This window comes from Haliaeetus albicilla, chromosome 5 (assembly GCF_947461875.1).
Source record: "Haliaeetus albicilla chromosome 5, bHalAlb1.1, whole genome shotgun sequence".
In the NCBI taxonomy this organism is placed as follows: domain Eukaryota; kingdom Metazoa; phylum Chordata; class Aves; order Accipitriformes; family Accipitridae; genus Haliaeetus; species Haliaeetus albicilla.
The window spans coordinates 7,219,709-7,236,444 of NC_091487.1; the positions used below are offsets into that span (position 1 = coordinate 7,219,709).

The 16,736-nt window shown below is 50.5% G+C and overlaps 1 long non-coding RNA gene across 1 annotated transcript; it reads left to right on the forward strand.

Moving 5' to 3' along the window:
- Positions 1–733: 733 nt before the first annotated feature.
- Positions 734–14,900, forward strand: LOC138685391 (uncharacterized). Its single transcript, XR_011324609.1, has 3 exons — positions 734–862; positions 6,215–11,719; positions 12,371–14,900. It is a non-coding gene; the product is annotated as an uncharacterized lncRNA (long non-coding RNA).
- The last annotated feature ends 1,836 nt before the right edge of the window (positions 14,901–16,736 follow it).

Sequence of the window (16,736 nt, forward strand, 5' to 3'; positions counted from 1 at the left end):
GGTCAGGCCGGGCCGGGGCTGCGGAGGGGGGACGGGACGGGACGGGAGGGACGGTGGGGCTGGGGGGGGGCAGGATAAGGCCTTCCCGGTGGGGGCGATCCCCAGGGCACAAAGGGCTCTTTCTTCGCGCACTTACCGGGACATTTTTCAAAGGATTAGAAGTGATCACGCGTTGTTTTTTTGTTTTTTTTTTTTTTTTTTTCTCTTTCTCTCTCTCTCTCTCTGACGGCCGATACGTCTTTCTGTCCCTGTCCCCCCACACCCTTATTTTCGCCTGCTTTTGCCCCCTCCGCCGTCCTTCCCCCCCCCCCCCCCCCCCCTTTCCTGCTCGCTAATGTACCTCCTGGATGCTGATTCTTTTAAGCTACGAAGAATTTCCTTTTGGGAGGTGAAACCCTCCAGCTCCTCCTGTTCAGAGGAAAGTGCTAGTGATGGTAATACGGGGTGACACTAAATAAACAGTTAAAGCAGGGCTGGAAAGATGGAGTTAATTATCCAGTGAGCTACATTTAAACCGAGACCAGGAGGGGCTGATTTGTTTTGGCGCAGGGAACTGAGAAGGAGACGAGCCACCGAGGTCTCCTTGCTCCTCCTTGGAGGCTCCTTAACTTGTCCTTGCTGTCGCCGGCCCCGGGGACCGGCTTCTTTTGGCCCGGGTGGGGGAGCCCGGCCGCCCCCCCCCCCGCCCCAGCCGCCGCCTGCGCAGCCCCGGCGCTGGGAAATTTCGGTGGCAGCCGTGTATGGGAGCGGGCGATTGCAGGGGGTCCAGAGGTGGGTTTTTTTCCGTGTTTGTTGGCTTTTTCTTCCCTAGAAGTTAGATAAATTTTCGTCGGTGCGGCTCGCCGGTGCCTGTGCTCCTCAGGTAAGTCTGCATACGAGCGGCAGCCCCGCGATGCGCTTTTGTTTTTTAAATTTTCCCTCCTCCTCCTTTTTTTCTTTCTTTTTTTTTTTTTTTTTTAAGAAGTCTGATATTAATAATCCCCGTATGCCCCTCTTTCCGGGTCATTACGGTACTGCTGGTCTCTAATCAATCCTAATGCGATGGCAATTGGAGTCTCTGATGAATGCATCTCAGGTTTCTTGTAATGGCTCTACCACATTTTCCTGGACCTCCTTCTTTAACCTGAGATGCCAGGGGGACGTCTCCGTTCTCAGCTGCTGATTACTTCAAGATGTTTGGGCTGGTGTGGGGAGAGAGGGAGCGAGCGAGGCAGTCTGCCCCTGAATAATCTGGAACTGAATTGGATGAGCCGTTTCCTAAATCAAAGGACAACGGCGGGGTTTAACTCCTTTTCTGCACGGAAGCCTGCCGGCTTGCCTTCCAGCCGGCACCGGCTACGTTGCATCTCCCCTGCGTGTTCGTGTCCGTGTGCGTGACGCGACCCTCGGGTACCCACGCGTCTCCGGAGTGTGCAGGTCCCCCCACGGAAAGGGGGGGACTCCCCCCCATCCCCACCCGTTCACACCTCCCCAGACCCCCCCCAGTGCTGCCGGGGTGGCTCCGCTCCCCCCCCCCGCGCCGTGGGTTCTGCCCCACGCCGGGGGAGTGGAAGCCCTCCGCGGGCGCGCAGGGACCGCGCAGCAAGCAGCGCGTTCTCAGCAAGGCGATTCGCATTTTCGTGGCATTGTTTTCCTCCCGTTTCTCAGCATAATGGCATTTGCCGTAACCCGACACAATGATAATTGCAATTTCTGGCCCCCCCTTCTTTTTTTTGTTTTGTTTTTTTTTTTTTTTTTAAATATGATAATGCAGCTCGAATTAAGCTGCAGCCAAATTGGGCGCTGGGCTGCCGCCGGATCGATCGCCGCTTCCCCCCGAGGTGCGGTTCCTCCGTGGGAGAAAAACACGCCTCGGCTGCCCCTCTGCAGCCACGCCGCGGCCGGCAGCGGAATATACCCCAGCGCAACCCAACACGCGTGGGTAGCTTCGTCTGCGCTCCCATGAAATGCGGGTGTGCCGCGGAGTGGGGGGGCGGAATAAGTATTTGAAACGAATAATTGAATTTCTCTGCGGTGGGACGCGATGTAAAAATTAATTCCCGGCAGAAAAGCAGCGAGGGTTAAGGCAGCCCCTTCTCCTGCGGGGTTTGGCCCTGCGTGGGGAGGCAGGAGCGTGGCCGCGGGTGGGATAGATGTACTGCACGCCCGGGTGGGTCCTCGCTATCCCACCTCGACAGTGCCGCATATGCCATAAATGAGTCATTCCCCAAAACCGAAAGGAACCAAGGACGCCCTCTCCCCGCCGATCGCCCGGGCGAGCCTGCCCCGCGGGGCCGGTGCGCGGCCCCTCCGCGCCCGTGGTGGCGGCTCCAGCCCGTCCGGTGGAGCAACCCCCCCACCCCCCACTCGGGGACACCCCCACGCAGCCCCACGCGGGACAAAGCGCAGGCGCGGAGGGGCCACCCGCGGAAGCCTGCGCCGTGCTGGCAGCTGGGAGCCGCGGGGACACACACACACGATGATGGGGGTCCCGGGGGTGCAGGGACACCGCAGCCCCCGCCTGCATCCACACCGTGCACACGCACCGCAGCGCCCACGCGTGTGGGCACGCGCTCTGGTGCAGTCAGCCACCCCCTTGCACACGCACCTGTGCCCCCTCCCCCCCCCGCGCGTGGTCACGCTCCAATGTCCAGCCGTGGGCACCCCCACCCACCCGTGTGTGTGCACACGCACCCACAAATGCACGCACCCGCTCCCGTGTTGCATACGTGCCCCCGCTCACGTGTAGACATACACCCGCACGCACACGCTCCCAGCCGTGTGAACACATACCCACTCACGTGTCTGTGCACCACCCACCCACATCAGTGACACCCACACGGGCCTTCCCCACGCGTATCCAGGGCAGCAAACTGGGTACTCAGGAGTGGCGTGCGAGTGGGTCCCCTCCATCCATTCCTTAGGTGATGGCTGGGGCAGGGGGTGGTGCTGGACACTGGGAAAACTGCAAAAAAACCCCCAAACTCCTCATTTTCCAAAAAAAAAAAAAAAAAAAAGGGGGGGGCAGTGCAGTGGTTGATTTTTTTCTGCCAGACATTGCAATGGTTTTCGTGCAAAACGCTGCAAAAAAAATTTAAAATTTTGGGAAAAAAAAAAGCTGATTTATAAGGGGGCTGCCAGGCTCCCCCTGCCACTCCCTAGGTCGAGGGGGGCAGCTGGGGGGGTGGCACTGCCTCCAGGGGTGGGGGGACCGAGGTGACGGCATCGGCCCCCTGCCACCCTCCCACGGGGCACCCACCAAGGCCTGGCCACCTCGTCCCTGTGGCTGCGGTGTGATGGGGGGGTGCAAAGCCGGCCTTTTTCGGTATTCCTCGTCCCCCCTCCCTCTGCACCATCTGGGACCGGGGCCAGGATTTACATACAGGGCTCTTTGCCTACGTGCTTTGCATTCGGGCACTGAACAAATATTTTCATTGCCAGGGGACTGTGCCCGTTGTGGTTGGGCCATGGGAAGAGGCGCCATCAAACCCTTTGGATGGGGGCACGTGTGATTTTTGGGAGGGTGGCCGGGCCCTGCGGCGGGGCAGCGGGTGCCTGCCTGCGGGGATAAGGGATCGGGGGGCCCGTCCCGTGCCCGCCGCCTCGGTGGGTTTCTGAGCGAGCTGCAAGAAAGGGACCTTTCACCTCTCATTAGTGATGCCATCAGTGGCTTGGCAGAGCGGAGCTGAGGTCATGTTACATATGGCACACAGTCTGTTCAGCGCCGGCAACGCCAGCTTTGAAATTTTAGAGAGGGGAAAGGTCACCTTGCGTAAGCCAAGGTCTGGGGGTCCTCCGCTCTGTCTGCGCCCTGGGTGGGTCTCCATATGCCTCCATCGTCGCCAGCCTCGCTCTGTCTGGCCCTGAGAGATGCTCAGCCCGTCTCCTCTTCTGCCTCCTGAATTTGCAGGGAATCACTTAAACGAAGGGAATACTTTCACCCTGCCTTTCCTTTTCCCATACAGAACATCTCTCTCAGAGCTGCTTTTTTTCTTTTCTTCTTTATCTTCCCAGCATAGACTGGTCTCTAACGACTGATTATTTTTTCAAACAACATATAACGCAGCTTTCCGGGAGAAAATGAGTTGTCTCTCTTTATCAGCAGATCTACCCAGACGGATAAGTTTACCCTTCTCAGACCTGGGTATATAATTTCATAGACCTTCAAAAGTGTCGTGCTTCCATGGTGATTAAAAACTTCTCGCTCCTGCATCTTGCTGGGGTATTTCAGGTTTCATGCCACTGGATCTTAGAAAAGCACATCTGTACAGTCATATTTCTTTCATCTGAAGAGTGGGAGAGAAGCAAACCCAATATATTTTCTGTTTGGAAATATACGAGACATTATGTCAAATTAATTCCTGGTGTAATTCACTACGCTGAATTTCGGTAGGATCCTGGCAGGGCTTCATCTGGAATGATTCTGGAGGTGGTGACTGTGGGAAAGAAGTTACCATTTTCCCACGTATGATGGCTGAGAGTGTGAAGTTCAGGCCCATTCTCAGCCTTGCTACAGAATCTTATTTTGCAAACTTTATTTTTTAAATACATGGGGCCTGATTTTTAAGCACTTAAAGTAACTGGGGTGGAAGTTTCTGGCATGCAGCTGTTGCAGAGAGATCTTCAAAAGGACATTTGCTTCTACGCAGGTCATCACTAAAAAGGCTCTAAATGAAATAGATGCTTATCTTGAGAATCTTGGAGAAGCTGGAGCTGAATGAACATGCGCTGCAGATTCAGGATACACCTTTCTGCCTGCTCCAGCGTGGCATCCGAACAGCCACATTAAAAGGAGCTCATTCCGATTTCCTACTAATAGGGCTACTTGCATGGATTTTAATTTTTAAATAGGAATAGTCCTCCACTGCCTGTCAAAAAGGGGTTGGGAGGAGAAGTATGAGATGGCTTATTTTCAGAAATGGAGATGCTGAGATCTGTCTATGCTTTTTGTCATAAATATATTTTCCTAGCATGGGGCTAAACTGTGGTCTTAGTTATTGAGTGCAAATCTGTCAATTTAAATGGAGTTCATTGCAAGTGGGAATGGGATTTTAGCCATAATTTTCTGCTGCTGTCTAATCACTGGAGTCTGAAGAGAGCAACATATGTATAATGGTAGCTGAGATGCAGGAGGGGTGGAAGCTTTCTACCAATGAGAACCCCATTAAATAATTAATTCCCAATTGCCTTTCTACATTAGTGCTTTCAGCTAAAAAAGCCGGTCGGCTTTGTAAGGCCTCAGGCAATGAAACATTTGGTGCATTGTCAGTCCAAAAGTGGAGGTAATAGATATCCAGGGTGGCTGGAAAAGTGCTACTCTCCATCCTGCCATTTGCATATTCCAGCTGCGCAGCCTCATTCCTCATTCCCTCCTTTGCCTTACTTAAGTTTGACAGGACAGCCTCTCTTCCGAGGTGGCTGCTGAGGAAGCCAAAAGTGTATTTATTTTACTGAAACCAGATGAACTTAATGCTTGAGTCTAAAAATGGAGTATACAAAAGTTGGTCTTCCTTTTATCAGCAAACCAAACCTGATGGGTTAATAAGAAAAGGAATGAATTTCCCCCTCCTTTCCTACTTGCCCCCCTTACCCCATCTGCTGGTCCCCCAAGCTCAGCCTGTCATCTCAGGTCAGGTTGGGATCTTTTGGGCTCATACACCATTCGCAATAAAGATCTTGCCATGAGAAATGAGTTACCAAGCCTTTTGATGTACAAGTCATCAGAGACTGCTCCGCTCACCTTCTGAGATAAATATACATGTGCATGTGTGTATAAAGCTGAAGAAGAAAAGGAAGCATTGGAATAAATTGCCTGGGGAGGTGGGAGATTCTCTGTTAAAAACAGGTCTAGACAAACATCTGTCAGAAGATACCGACGTCTATTTGATCTTGCCTTGGAGCTGGGGAAAAGGCTGAATGGTGCTGTCAAGTCCATTCCAGCCCTGAGAGGCCGTAAGTATATGCGTGTATATACGTGTGTGTGTAGGTATATATATGTGTGTGTGTGCATACATGTATATATTTCCACACTTTTCGGCAGCAAGCTTTTGGCCTCCATGGTATTTTGTGCTAGTGAAATGCTGTAGGCTAATTACACATAGGTTTGCTGTCTCTCAGTTTCATTCAATTTGAGTTTCAGCTCCGTTTAATTCAATATATCCTTTGTGCTTCGAGTGGATCAGATCACAGTGTCTAATCTACCGCCTGTATTTTTCTCCCTTCCCCTTTTCTTCAGCTCTTTTCATACCAAATGAAGTCCCTTCAATTCTGGGAGCTTTCTGGTGATTCCAAAGCGCATCTGTGAGCCCACTTGGGGTTACGCTCCTTGAGGTAAGGTCATGATAGCAGAAACATTACTACCTACGATAGATGGGTGCCTGGAGAAGCTGTCTGGCTGAGCAAGAGGACAGCAGGAAAGATTTGGGGTTTTTAAATCATTACTTTTGTAGACGATCACTTTCCAAAGCATCCCTGTGCTTTAGAGACAACGTGGTCAGGGCCGCTGCTGGCGTCCCTGTAACTTCTTTCCAAGCACGCAAACCTCAGCAGGACCACTGGAGCCGCCGGCTGCGTTTGAGGAGTGTGTTGGCAGCTTGTTTGTGTTCGTGATGGAGGACAGGGAGTTACCATGGGCCAGGACTTGGGATCCTTTACACAGGAGCCAATATTAAGTACTTCTATTAAAATTCATTTCAAAGTGAGTTTTATCAGTGTGACGCGTGGAGGGTCCCCTAAAGGCAGGGTCCTGTGCAACTCAGCATTGGCGATAGACGAGAAGCTGTTCCATGATGGGAAGCTTATACTCCAGGTAGGTGAAAAGGGGTTTTTCGGGCCTGGTGTGGATGAAACTGTATAGTAATTCCTCTGTCACTAGCCCCAGCGCACACATACACCAGGCGATGCTGATATTCCCTGCGACATCACCACCTCCCTGTAGCTGAGCCCCAGGACCGTGAAGCACCGCTGCACCTCCCTGGTGAGTGCCGGATGGAAGGACGAGATGCTGCAGCGAGTTGCAGGAATCAACACCAAACTTTGTAGCAGAAATTGAATCCTGAATTTCTGAAGCCAAATGCTGGGATGAGCCAGGTTGCAAAACTCTGTGATCTAGGCTTTTAGCCCCTGCTACTAGCCTGCATGAGATTTAAGAGGTGACTTTTCTTGCCTGTCCATTTTATCCTTCCAAAAAACCTTTGTCCCCCATAGCAAAGGCATGAGAATAAAGTCTAGCAACCACATTTGTAACCTGACGTACTGGCTGAAATCACCAGCTTCTGCAGAGTATCTTGGTACAGTGGTTGTACTCTGTGATGACCACGGAGGAGACACACCACTACTTCTGCCAAGACCACGGCAAGGCAGCAGCCTCCAGCCCGGGGACAGGCAGGGGCAGTAAGCCCTGACACTGCCCGAGCACGAGCACCCGGAGCTCGTGAATCCATCCTCGGGGAGGGTTTGAAGAGCAGCTGTGAGATAAGTTCACCTTTTGGCTGTACCCTCCTGGCAGAGGGTGAGCTGAGCTCTCCTGAGTGTTCGTTCAAGGACTACGAGCAACAGGGAGAAGAAGGTGGCTTATGAGCTCCTTGGGTAGCAGGGTGTACAAAACCAAGGGGACTCTTCCAGGGTATGCTACGTCTCAGCTTATGGTGGGATGCGATGTAGGTTTTGACATCAGGACGAGGAACTCTTTGCAAGCCAACCTCTGGCAGAGCTTGGTTAGGCAGCCCAGGAAAGGCAGAGGTGAAAGAGGGGAATGTGACTGTCCCCTATAAACACGTCCGAGAAGAAAGAGCGGTTTAAGGGGAAGAACAGAGCGGGTGCAGGACAGATGAGCATGGGCTGGCTGTGAGCAAACACGAGCTGGATGTTGGAACAAGGTCTCCAGCCATCGGTACACGATGCTCTGCAGCAAAGGTGATAGAAATCACACTAATTTTACAAAGGAGCTCAGCACTTGTACGAAAGGGCTGAGATGGGGTCTTCCCCTGCTCTAACCCTTAGTATTTAAACATCCCTTTTTATGAGGTCTGCCTGCACAGGGTCAGGCAGGGACGACACCGAAGGCAGAACTTCCCTGCCAGCGAGTCTGTATTTGCCCTTCCAGAAGCGGCACACTTGCATGCACCAGAGGCATCAGCCATGTCAGACAGTCTTTCGGGGGGGTCTTCCCCCCATTTTGTTTTCTACATTCCTTTTGCTGGTGAACCGTTACCATTGTGGCTGAGGCAGTTTGATGCCTCTTGGGTTTGTACTGCAGCCAGCGCTTCTGATTCTGTCTGGCCGCATATTGTGTTTGGCTGGTAGGCTCTCTCTGAAAATTCCTCTTTTTTTCCCTTTTTTTTTCCCTCTGTGGCATTTTAATATCTCACAACAGGCATCTTTACAAAGAGATTAAAGGTCTAAAAGCAAACAGCTGTTTCATAGGCACGCTTTAACACAGGTAACAAAAAACGAATCCCTTGTAAAAGAGAATTTGGGGAGAATTTCTTGAGTGTGGGTAATGCTTTTACAACTCTTCTTCCACAACACTGAGGAATTATGAACAATTCCTGAGCTAACGTTCATGCAAACCAGCAGGAATTATTCAGGTAATTAAAGACTTAAAACCATTTTAGGAGAAACTAGGAGAGAGTGAAGCTGTATCAACCTCAAAAAGTTTCTACAGTGATGACAGAAAATCCATGCACTTTTGGATGGGGGAGTGGATGCAGTTCAGCTACAGAGGAGGAAGGAGAAGAGCCCCAAATCCTTTATGCTATTCATTTATTTAACCCTCTGGTAGAAAAACCATTGGAAATGTAGTTGGGGCTGTACTGGAACCGGCTCAGCACCACAGTCCCAGCCTTTTTATTGAGCTTTGTGAAGGCACTTCAGAGCCTTGCTTGGCCGTGGGAAGAGGGAAGAGCTGGATCGTTGCGTTTGCACAGCCAACAGGCTTGTGCAAGGAGCAGGGATCCCTTAGCAAGGAGGGCAGGAGTGGGTTTGTCCTACTGTGGACTTTTGTAAATGAAGTTTTAACACAACCCCCTTCCTTTCAGTGATTTAGAGTAGATTTTTTTCCATCCCTCACCTGACAGGATTTTTTGGGAGGGGTACAGTTCCCATGTTCTCCCATTCTCCATTAAACCTTTCCAGCTGGTAAGTCTGGGGAGCTGCTGGCCTGCTGGGGAGCCTTTTTCTCCTGCATCCATCCTCTCCTGCCTGGAACACGGGGTGGGATGTGCTACCAGGTGCTGGAAGCCTCGCAGGGGAGGTCAGGAGGGACCACAGCACAGAGCCCGTCCCAAGGGCTGGTTTTGGGAAATGCCAGCCTGGCCCAAGGGAACAGCGCGGTCCCGGCTGCACGAAGATGGCTCGGCATGGAGGGGCCGAGGGTTCACCGTGGCCATGCCGAAAGGCACTTGGTTACAAGGACTCCGGGGCGGTGGTGAAATGAAGCGCAGGGGAACAGCAGCGTGGAGGGGGATTAGCTAATTAATGCACAGCTTGATTAGGAAGTCGGAGCCAGGCATGCGAGCCCTGCTCTCGTCCTCTCCCATTCCTGCTGCTGACCCCTCTTCGCCATGACTGCGATGTAGGAAGCTGCTGGAGTCCACTATAGGAAAAGTAAATATTGTCGTTTCAAATAGAGAATGGTTTATTCTATAGCAGAACAGAGGGTGCCTTCTCTTTGAGAGGTCACTCTGAGCCTGGGGGGGGCCTGTAGCCCACACAGCTGCCGGCGAGGCTGCTCCTGATAGTCGCGAGCCCTGGTGCCAGGCGTGCACCTTAAACACACAGGTGACAGGGGGGATGTGCGTGGGGCCGGGGTGAATGCATCCAGGGGCTCCAGAGACTGTCCATCACCTCCTTCCTGCAAGCAGGTCCTTTGCTAGCGTTTAGGCTCAGTTTTAAGCAAGGTGCCCAGGGCGGGATGGAGTCACCGTGGTGCGATGGGAGCTGCACGGGGCGCGTTGCGGCAGGAGCAGGCGCAGAAGCCAGCGATGCTGGGGGAGAGGAGGGATACGGGCTCTGCCCTTCCCCACCAAAGCCATGCTACCCTTTGTATAATCCCTTTAGCTTCAATGGCACCGTGGTGATTTACAGCACTAATGCTTTGATCCAGAACACGTTGGACCATGGAACATGAATTAAAATATGAGAGATGACTGTAAAGCACAAGTTTCCATTCACAGCCAGCTATTTCGTGAAGATGTGACCGCAACCAGGTGCGAAGGTCTTGCAGGAGAGGAGGGAAAACCAAGCCAGTCTAAACAGATTTGTTAGAACGTGAATGGGAGCGCAGCAGCGTAAGTGCTATTAATAGGATTTACACAGATTAGTAAACTAATCTGTGCATTTCAGATTGGATTTCATATTATGGAAAAGAAAATTAAGCCACATACCATGCAGACTTTCCAGGCAGTGGTTTGCAAATGTGATCTATTTGCCGGTAGAAGCGGCTGCTCAGAAAGGCGGCGGCAGCTCCATCGGGTGGGTCAGTGACACCCGCTGCGAGCCCAGGAGGGGGGAGCGTGTTGTAGGGTGCAGAGCTGTGCTAGTGGATTCAGGAGGCAGACAACGAAAGGAGCAGCACCGCAGTCTGTTCATGCAATGGCTCTTAAAAAGCACTGCCAGGCGGTAAAGCAGTGTCCAGGCTTGGCTCCATCACCACTGGTGCAGAGCAGTCCTCCTGACTCAGCTAAAACGAATAGGGAAGGGAGATGTGAAGAAGAAAGGCTCGTAAATAACTTTCCCTTCTCCGTACGTGGCCTGGAGAGGAGCCGTGTTGGGCAAATGTTATTGAAGTGGGAAGGAAAAGGCCTCTTCAAAGGGGAAGGGCAGGGTGCTGTTGCTGTGCCCTGCTCACGCTCCTCCTGGTGCCAGTGTACAGGAGGTGGGAGGTGGGCAGGAATTGGGTGCTGGGAGGCATTAGCAACAGCTTATGGAGGGACCCAGGCCAATTTTGAGAACTCATCTGTGTAAAGGGTAAGTTTAATAGTATCGTAAGGCATTATATATGTAATATGTATCATATATATTTAAATATATATTATATATATTATCTGTTCCATCAGTAGGGTCTAGCCTCAGTATTTCGACTGTGCCATCCCATCTGGGTGAATCTCAGCCTGGCTGTACCTCTCCCCACGAGGGAGGGGAGCGCTGCTACTGCTGTTGTACTGATGGGGAGATGGAAATCCAGGTATTTAGGAACTGGACTTTTGGTTCCCAGCAGTTAACATCAGCTAATCTTGGGAGATAGTTACAGCTTAGGTTGCCTCTGAGTCAGGCTTGAATAATAAAGGATAACCCATCTTGATGTTTGTGCTCCTCCTTATTTTGCAAAAATACAAGCATTTGGAACATTTCAACCCCCATTACAGTCAGGGCCAGGGGAAAAACATCATTACCCTTTCAAATCACTGTTTTAGGCCAAAGCTTGAAAACTCGGAGTGAGCTGAGCAACCCGGTAATTTTTCTTCTTGCAGCATCTCGTTATGTTGCAGCGAACAAAAATCCTGAAGTTGATTTCATTTGTCTGGGAGAACCAATGCTTCAGAGTTTTCTGGGACCAGGACTGAAGGTGGTAGTTAATAAAAGGCACGTGATGAAGGTTTCTCTCCCTATTAGCCTGTCTCCTTTCCCACAGCCCTTGAGGTTCATCTTGTCTTTGCTGTTGGTGATAACTCAGCTGACAACCATTTGTTACAACTGGGAGCCATTTGCTTGTGATAATTACGGCTACGCTGAAATGCAGGTTTGTGTGCAGACATTTATTTAGGTGTGCCGTTGAACTGGGGCCTTGAGTAACCTGGTGTGGGACTCGTTGTGCTGCCAGCCTCAGTAGGAGCTGCCAGGCACAGGACGCTCTGGAAATCCTGCCTGAGTTATACAGGGATGTAGAATGAATTTGCTTGAATTCCTTAAAAACAAAACTGGTCTTACAAGTGCTGATTTTAAGCAATGCATTTGTATGCTATTTTTGGGGGGTTGTTTTTAGGTCAGTGAAATGTTTCCTTAACTTGAGTTATACAGAGGTTTTTCAAAAATCTGCTATTACCTTTACTGATTAGACCGCAATAGTCTAGCAACTTAACCCAGAAGTCTAAGTTTATGGCAATTTGGATCCAAAGGCAGCCTTGACAAATATTCTCTTGAATTTGTAGACCATTTATTAATTTTATTTGTATAATGGTACCTTTTTGATACCCTGGTTTATTCTCTTGAAGTGTCTTGCTGCACACAGTGTTATCAGACCCAAAGGTTCGGAGAGTGTGAGGCGACACCAGCTTTGAGATAAAATGCTTATATACAGTTAGATAGATAAATATGATATACCCATGTTTATAAGTATTCTGGTTTGGAGACCTTCAGCACCTCCAAATTTATTTATATTTTTTCAAACCAGGAGCCTAAGAATGAAGATGAGCAGGAAGCTGTGGCCATAACCCCCCCCACCTACTTCCCTTCTCTCGTCAGCTACTAAATATTGCAAAGCTCATAAATTGTGGAAGTTGGCAAATCAGAACATTGCTTAAGTTTAAAACTGAGACCTGGGGCCAGGAGATTTCAATCCTGTATTACCTGGAATATATCATTACTGACAGACTCGCTGGGATTCGGTTTCTACCAGCTATAAAGTGGGATTCTCAAATTATGTCATGCCAGCCTAGTTGCCTTTGATGACATGATACACCATTTGGAAAGGGAAAAGCCATTAGACGTGACACAACTTGGCATCCATCAGCCTTTTGATGCTGTTCCATGCCCTGATGAACTGAGGAAATGCGATCTGGGCAAAGCCCCTGTAGGATGGGTGGGAAATTGCTCTGAAACAGTGATTACCTTGTGGTTCCAGGTCAAAATACCACGACCTCTTAAGCAAGGGTTTCTACTCAGCACGGTGCTGGACAGTATTTTCAGGAACGTCCTGGATGGTGGAAGAGGGTGTCATTAAATACAGAAACTACACCAAGGTGAGAAAAAACTGGAAGACAAGCTGACAATTCTGCACGAGTTTCACAGGGTGGAGACTTGGGTCCTGAAACACGGTCTGTGGTGTCTGTCATGGAAGTAGAGCTTGCAAGGCAGGAGGCATTTCTTCCACTGGACTTGGCTCTGGTAAAACCTAAGCAGGACCGTTGTCTAGTTTTGGGCTTAGGTATGGCTTTCATATTGCCTTCCAGGTTTGTGAGTCTATGTTAATAGCAGCTGCTTATTTCACAGGGATATTTAATTGATTATGGCATGTAAGAAGATCCTAAGAATTGAGAATAGTTAGGAAATGAACAGAAATAGGCTCTACACTGTACTTTAATCTGAGAGGCTAGTCCTCCAGTCCATCAGCAAATGACTATTCCTTCTTCATCGTGAGCATCATTCACCTGAACAAGTCCTGCTTTTGTAACCTAAACTGTAAAGATTCCGATCTTTGTGGGGAAATTTGGAAGGAACAGGAGCACTTCTGAGCCATGTATATGTTAGCAATACTTGCTGCCGTTACTGGGTAACAAACATAAACCAAAAGTAACGGGTCAGGTAGTCTCATTTGCTGGGACTGACATTTCCAAAGGAGCGGGATGAAGGTCTCCTGGCTTGATACTCAGGTTAGCTCTGCCTTTTGTTTGCACAACCCCCCCCCCCCCCCCCCAGTAGCTATAAGAAGCTATTCCTAGAAGTTAAGGCCAAAAGGGGTTTACCAAGACCGCCAGCCCCAACGCCGTGCGTAGCAGGAGGTGCCAAATGTCCGCCTGGCATCCCTCTACCAGGCCAGTAAATTGTCGGCATTGCCCCGGCCGAGCCCGGGGAGGGCTGGCTGGCACAGTCCCTTCTCCCTCCTGGGACCAGGCATCCTGCGGCGCTGCCGGCCGGTGCAAAGCGACCGTGCCCGGTATGTGCAGCATGTGCAGCGATCCTGGGAGCACTTCCAGCCGGGCTGGGCTCTTCTTGATAAAGCAATACCTGGAAATAGGCTGCTGTTGGCAGCCCGCTTCCAGGTACCATGGGTTTTGTGAGTCTGGCGTCCCACCTCCCTCACATCGCAGAGGTCTGCAGGGCTGAGGGGCTACGGGGAAGATGGCAAATGAGAGCAGCCCCTAATCAACCCCCTGGGAATTTATCTGCGGGGGGGGGGGATCCTCAGGGGTCCCAAGCAAAAGGAGCCATGGGGAAGATGCTGTGGGGGGCTCAGCTGAAGCACCTCGGTGCTCGCTGACCCAGAGGCTGGACCTGCTGTGGTCTCTCACCCAGCCCTCATCCTCCCGGGCAGATGTGTAAAAGTGCGCCTTGCTTCTCTGGCCTGGTGTTGGCTGCTTTCTTGGCAAATCTCGGGGAGACCAAACCCTGCAGGCGACGTAAGAAGCAGAAACACCACGAACAATGTTTTGACGCTCTCGGGAGAACATTATTACATTTATAGGCAAGAGGAGGAGAAGGGCTACAACAGCCTTCAAGAAGCTAATGTCATTCCCTACATAGGGGTGTTATGTGCGTAAATCCCTCCACATGCAGATGATATCACGCCCCTAGAGTTTGCAGCTCTCTTACTAGTATCGCTCGAGCATGCTTCTCCTCCAGGCATGGCACTAATAGGGCAGTTAACCCCTGCTGCCTCTGCTGCTCTTTGGCCACAAGCTCTGAGCAAGGGGACGACAGGCTCTTGCGCTGTTTAGCAGCAGGCCAACAATCTGCACCCATCTGGGGGTCTTGAGCCTCAGCCTGGTTCACTCGTTGAGTTTTGGGATGGGGGCTCTATTACATGTTGCCTGCGAGAGGGAGCAGAGGCTGCCTCTTCTGCAACTTCATGGTGAACCTCAAAATAAAGAATTTTTTTTGAGAGAGACTCTTAATCTAGTCAGTGGTGACTTCCACCTGCATGCATACAACACAACAGATGATAGTGTTTTTTAATACAGACAACCTGTAGGTGTCTATGTCCCTTGCAGATGTGCTTGGGCTGGTATAGAAATTGTTGCCTTCCAGAACCACCTTCTGATCCCCCTGCCTGCCCTTGTTTGCTTAGGCACAGTAAATAGCAAAATCCCCAGCATCTTCCTAGGACATGAGTTATAATTTGTCCTTGATTTATCATTTTAAGAAACCACTGCCTTAGGACATGCAAGAGCATGCACAGCTCAGGCGCTGGACTAACTCATCTTCACCTCCTGTGAGCATCTCTCTCCCTCAGCTCCTAGGCCTTGGTGGGAGATGAGTCAAACCTTTCTCAAATTGCCTTGATCTGGAAGTGGGTGGCTTTGGAGTCCTTCAGGGCCCACGCGTGCATCACCCTGATGGCGTGATTCATGCAGGAGCGGTTTTTCTGCAGCCTCAGTCATCCAGGTCCAGGGCGTCTAGTTATCGACAGGGCTTTGCTGGAGGCTTACTTTGCTGTTGGTCAGCATCAGAAGGTGGCTGTAAATGTAGTAAATAAATGAATGAGGCAAATTTAGCTTTGGTGTAAGCAGCAAGTTCTCCTGCTGCTGTCAGGCGGCATTGCATCAGAGCCGGATTGGGCTCCTGGGGAGGTGGCGTGAGCCAGCGGGCAAAGCAACAGGGGGAGTCAGAGACCTGGCTTTGCAACCTGCCTCTGCCACCCACTGCCCGCATCGCCCCGGGCAAATCACCTCTTCTCCCCTCCCAGCTTGGACTGCTTGTATTTCTGTATACTGTCAGTTCGTTCCTCAAGGGAGGGGCTGCATTTTACAGCTGCAAGCCCTATAAGGGATACCACTAACACCAAAATAATTGGCTGTCAGTTTGCAGAGTAGAAAAGAAAATGGTGCGGTGTAACATTCTGGAGTCCTTTTGGGTAATTTAAGATCTATTGCAAAGCACTTTGGCTGCAACAACAAAGCTTATTGATTAGCCTGAAGTATTCCAAATTGGGTCTTTCTGCCCGAGAAGTAGCAGGATGAAGAATTAAAGTACTTACACATGAGAATATTGTACATGAGTTATTAAGTAACAATCAGCTCTACTCCAGCGCCGCTCAGTTCCTCTGGACTGCATGTAACTTCTGAACATTTTATCTTTTTCCTTTGGCTTTTGCAGGCGTGTGCCAGCTTCTGCAGCGTATAAACTAGGTGCTATTTTTATTGAATCTGGCTTTAATGTAGTAGATTTTTCACACGTGTGTTGTTTTTTTATTGTTGGTCTCATTCCTGAACTTTCTGGCACCTCTAAGTGTAAAGTCAGTTATGCGCACATTGTTTGGCAGATGAATTCCTGTTTCTGGGAATCATTTTCCTTCTAAAATGTATTTTTATATTAAAAGTGTGATCTGTATCCATAACCAAGATATACTGTCCTAAGACTCCAGCCCAAAGATTTCTGCAGCCAGAGATCACTACAACAGGGGATGCAGTCCTGTAAGGAGACCTCCGCTTTCCAAGCCCTGAGCATTTATATTAAGATCTTGTTTTACTGATTCAACCTCTGCCTCTTGGAGGAGGAAAATTCCCTTCTGATCTGGCACTGGGGAAAATCCAGCCAGAAACAGAGGATAAAAAGTGCTGTCTTCCAACGTTGCCTCCCTTTCCAGCTTGTCTCCCTGCTAGATCAAGAGCAACCGCCCGTCTTGCCGAGCCTCCCTACTACCAGCTTTATCCCAGCGACTGCCTTGGCAGCCCCCGGTCCTCCCTCCAGCATCCCCAGGTCCTGCGTGAAAGGCGGGGGCTCGGGGAGCCAGCTGCCCACCCTTCCGAAGGTGCTGTCCCCCTTTTCTCCATCTGTGCACAAGCTGCCAGGGAAGAAGTAACCGTGGCTGTGTGTGGTTT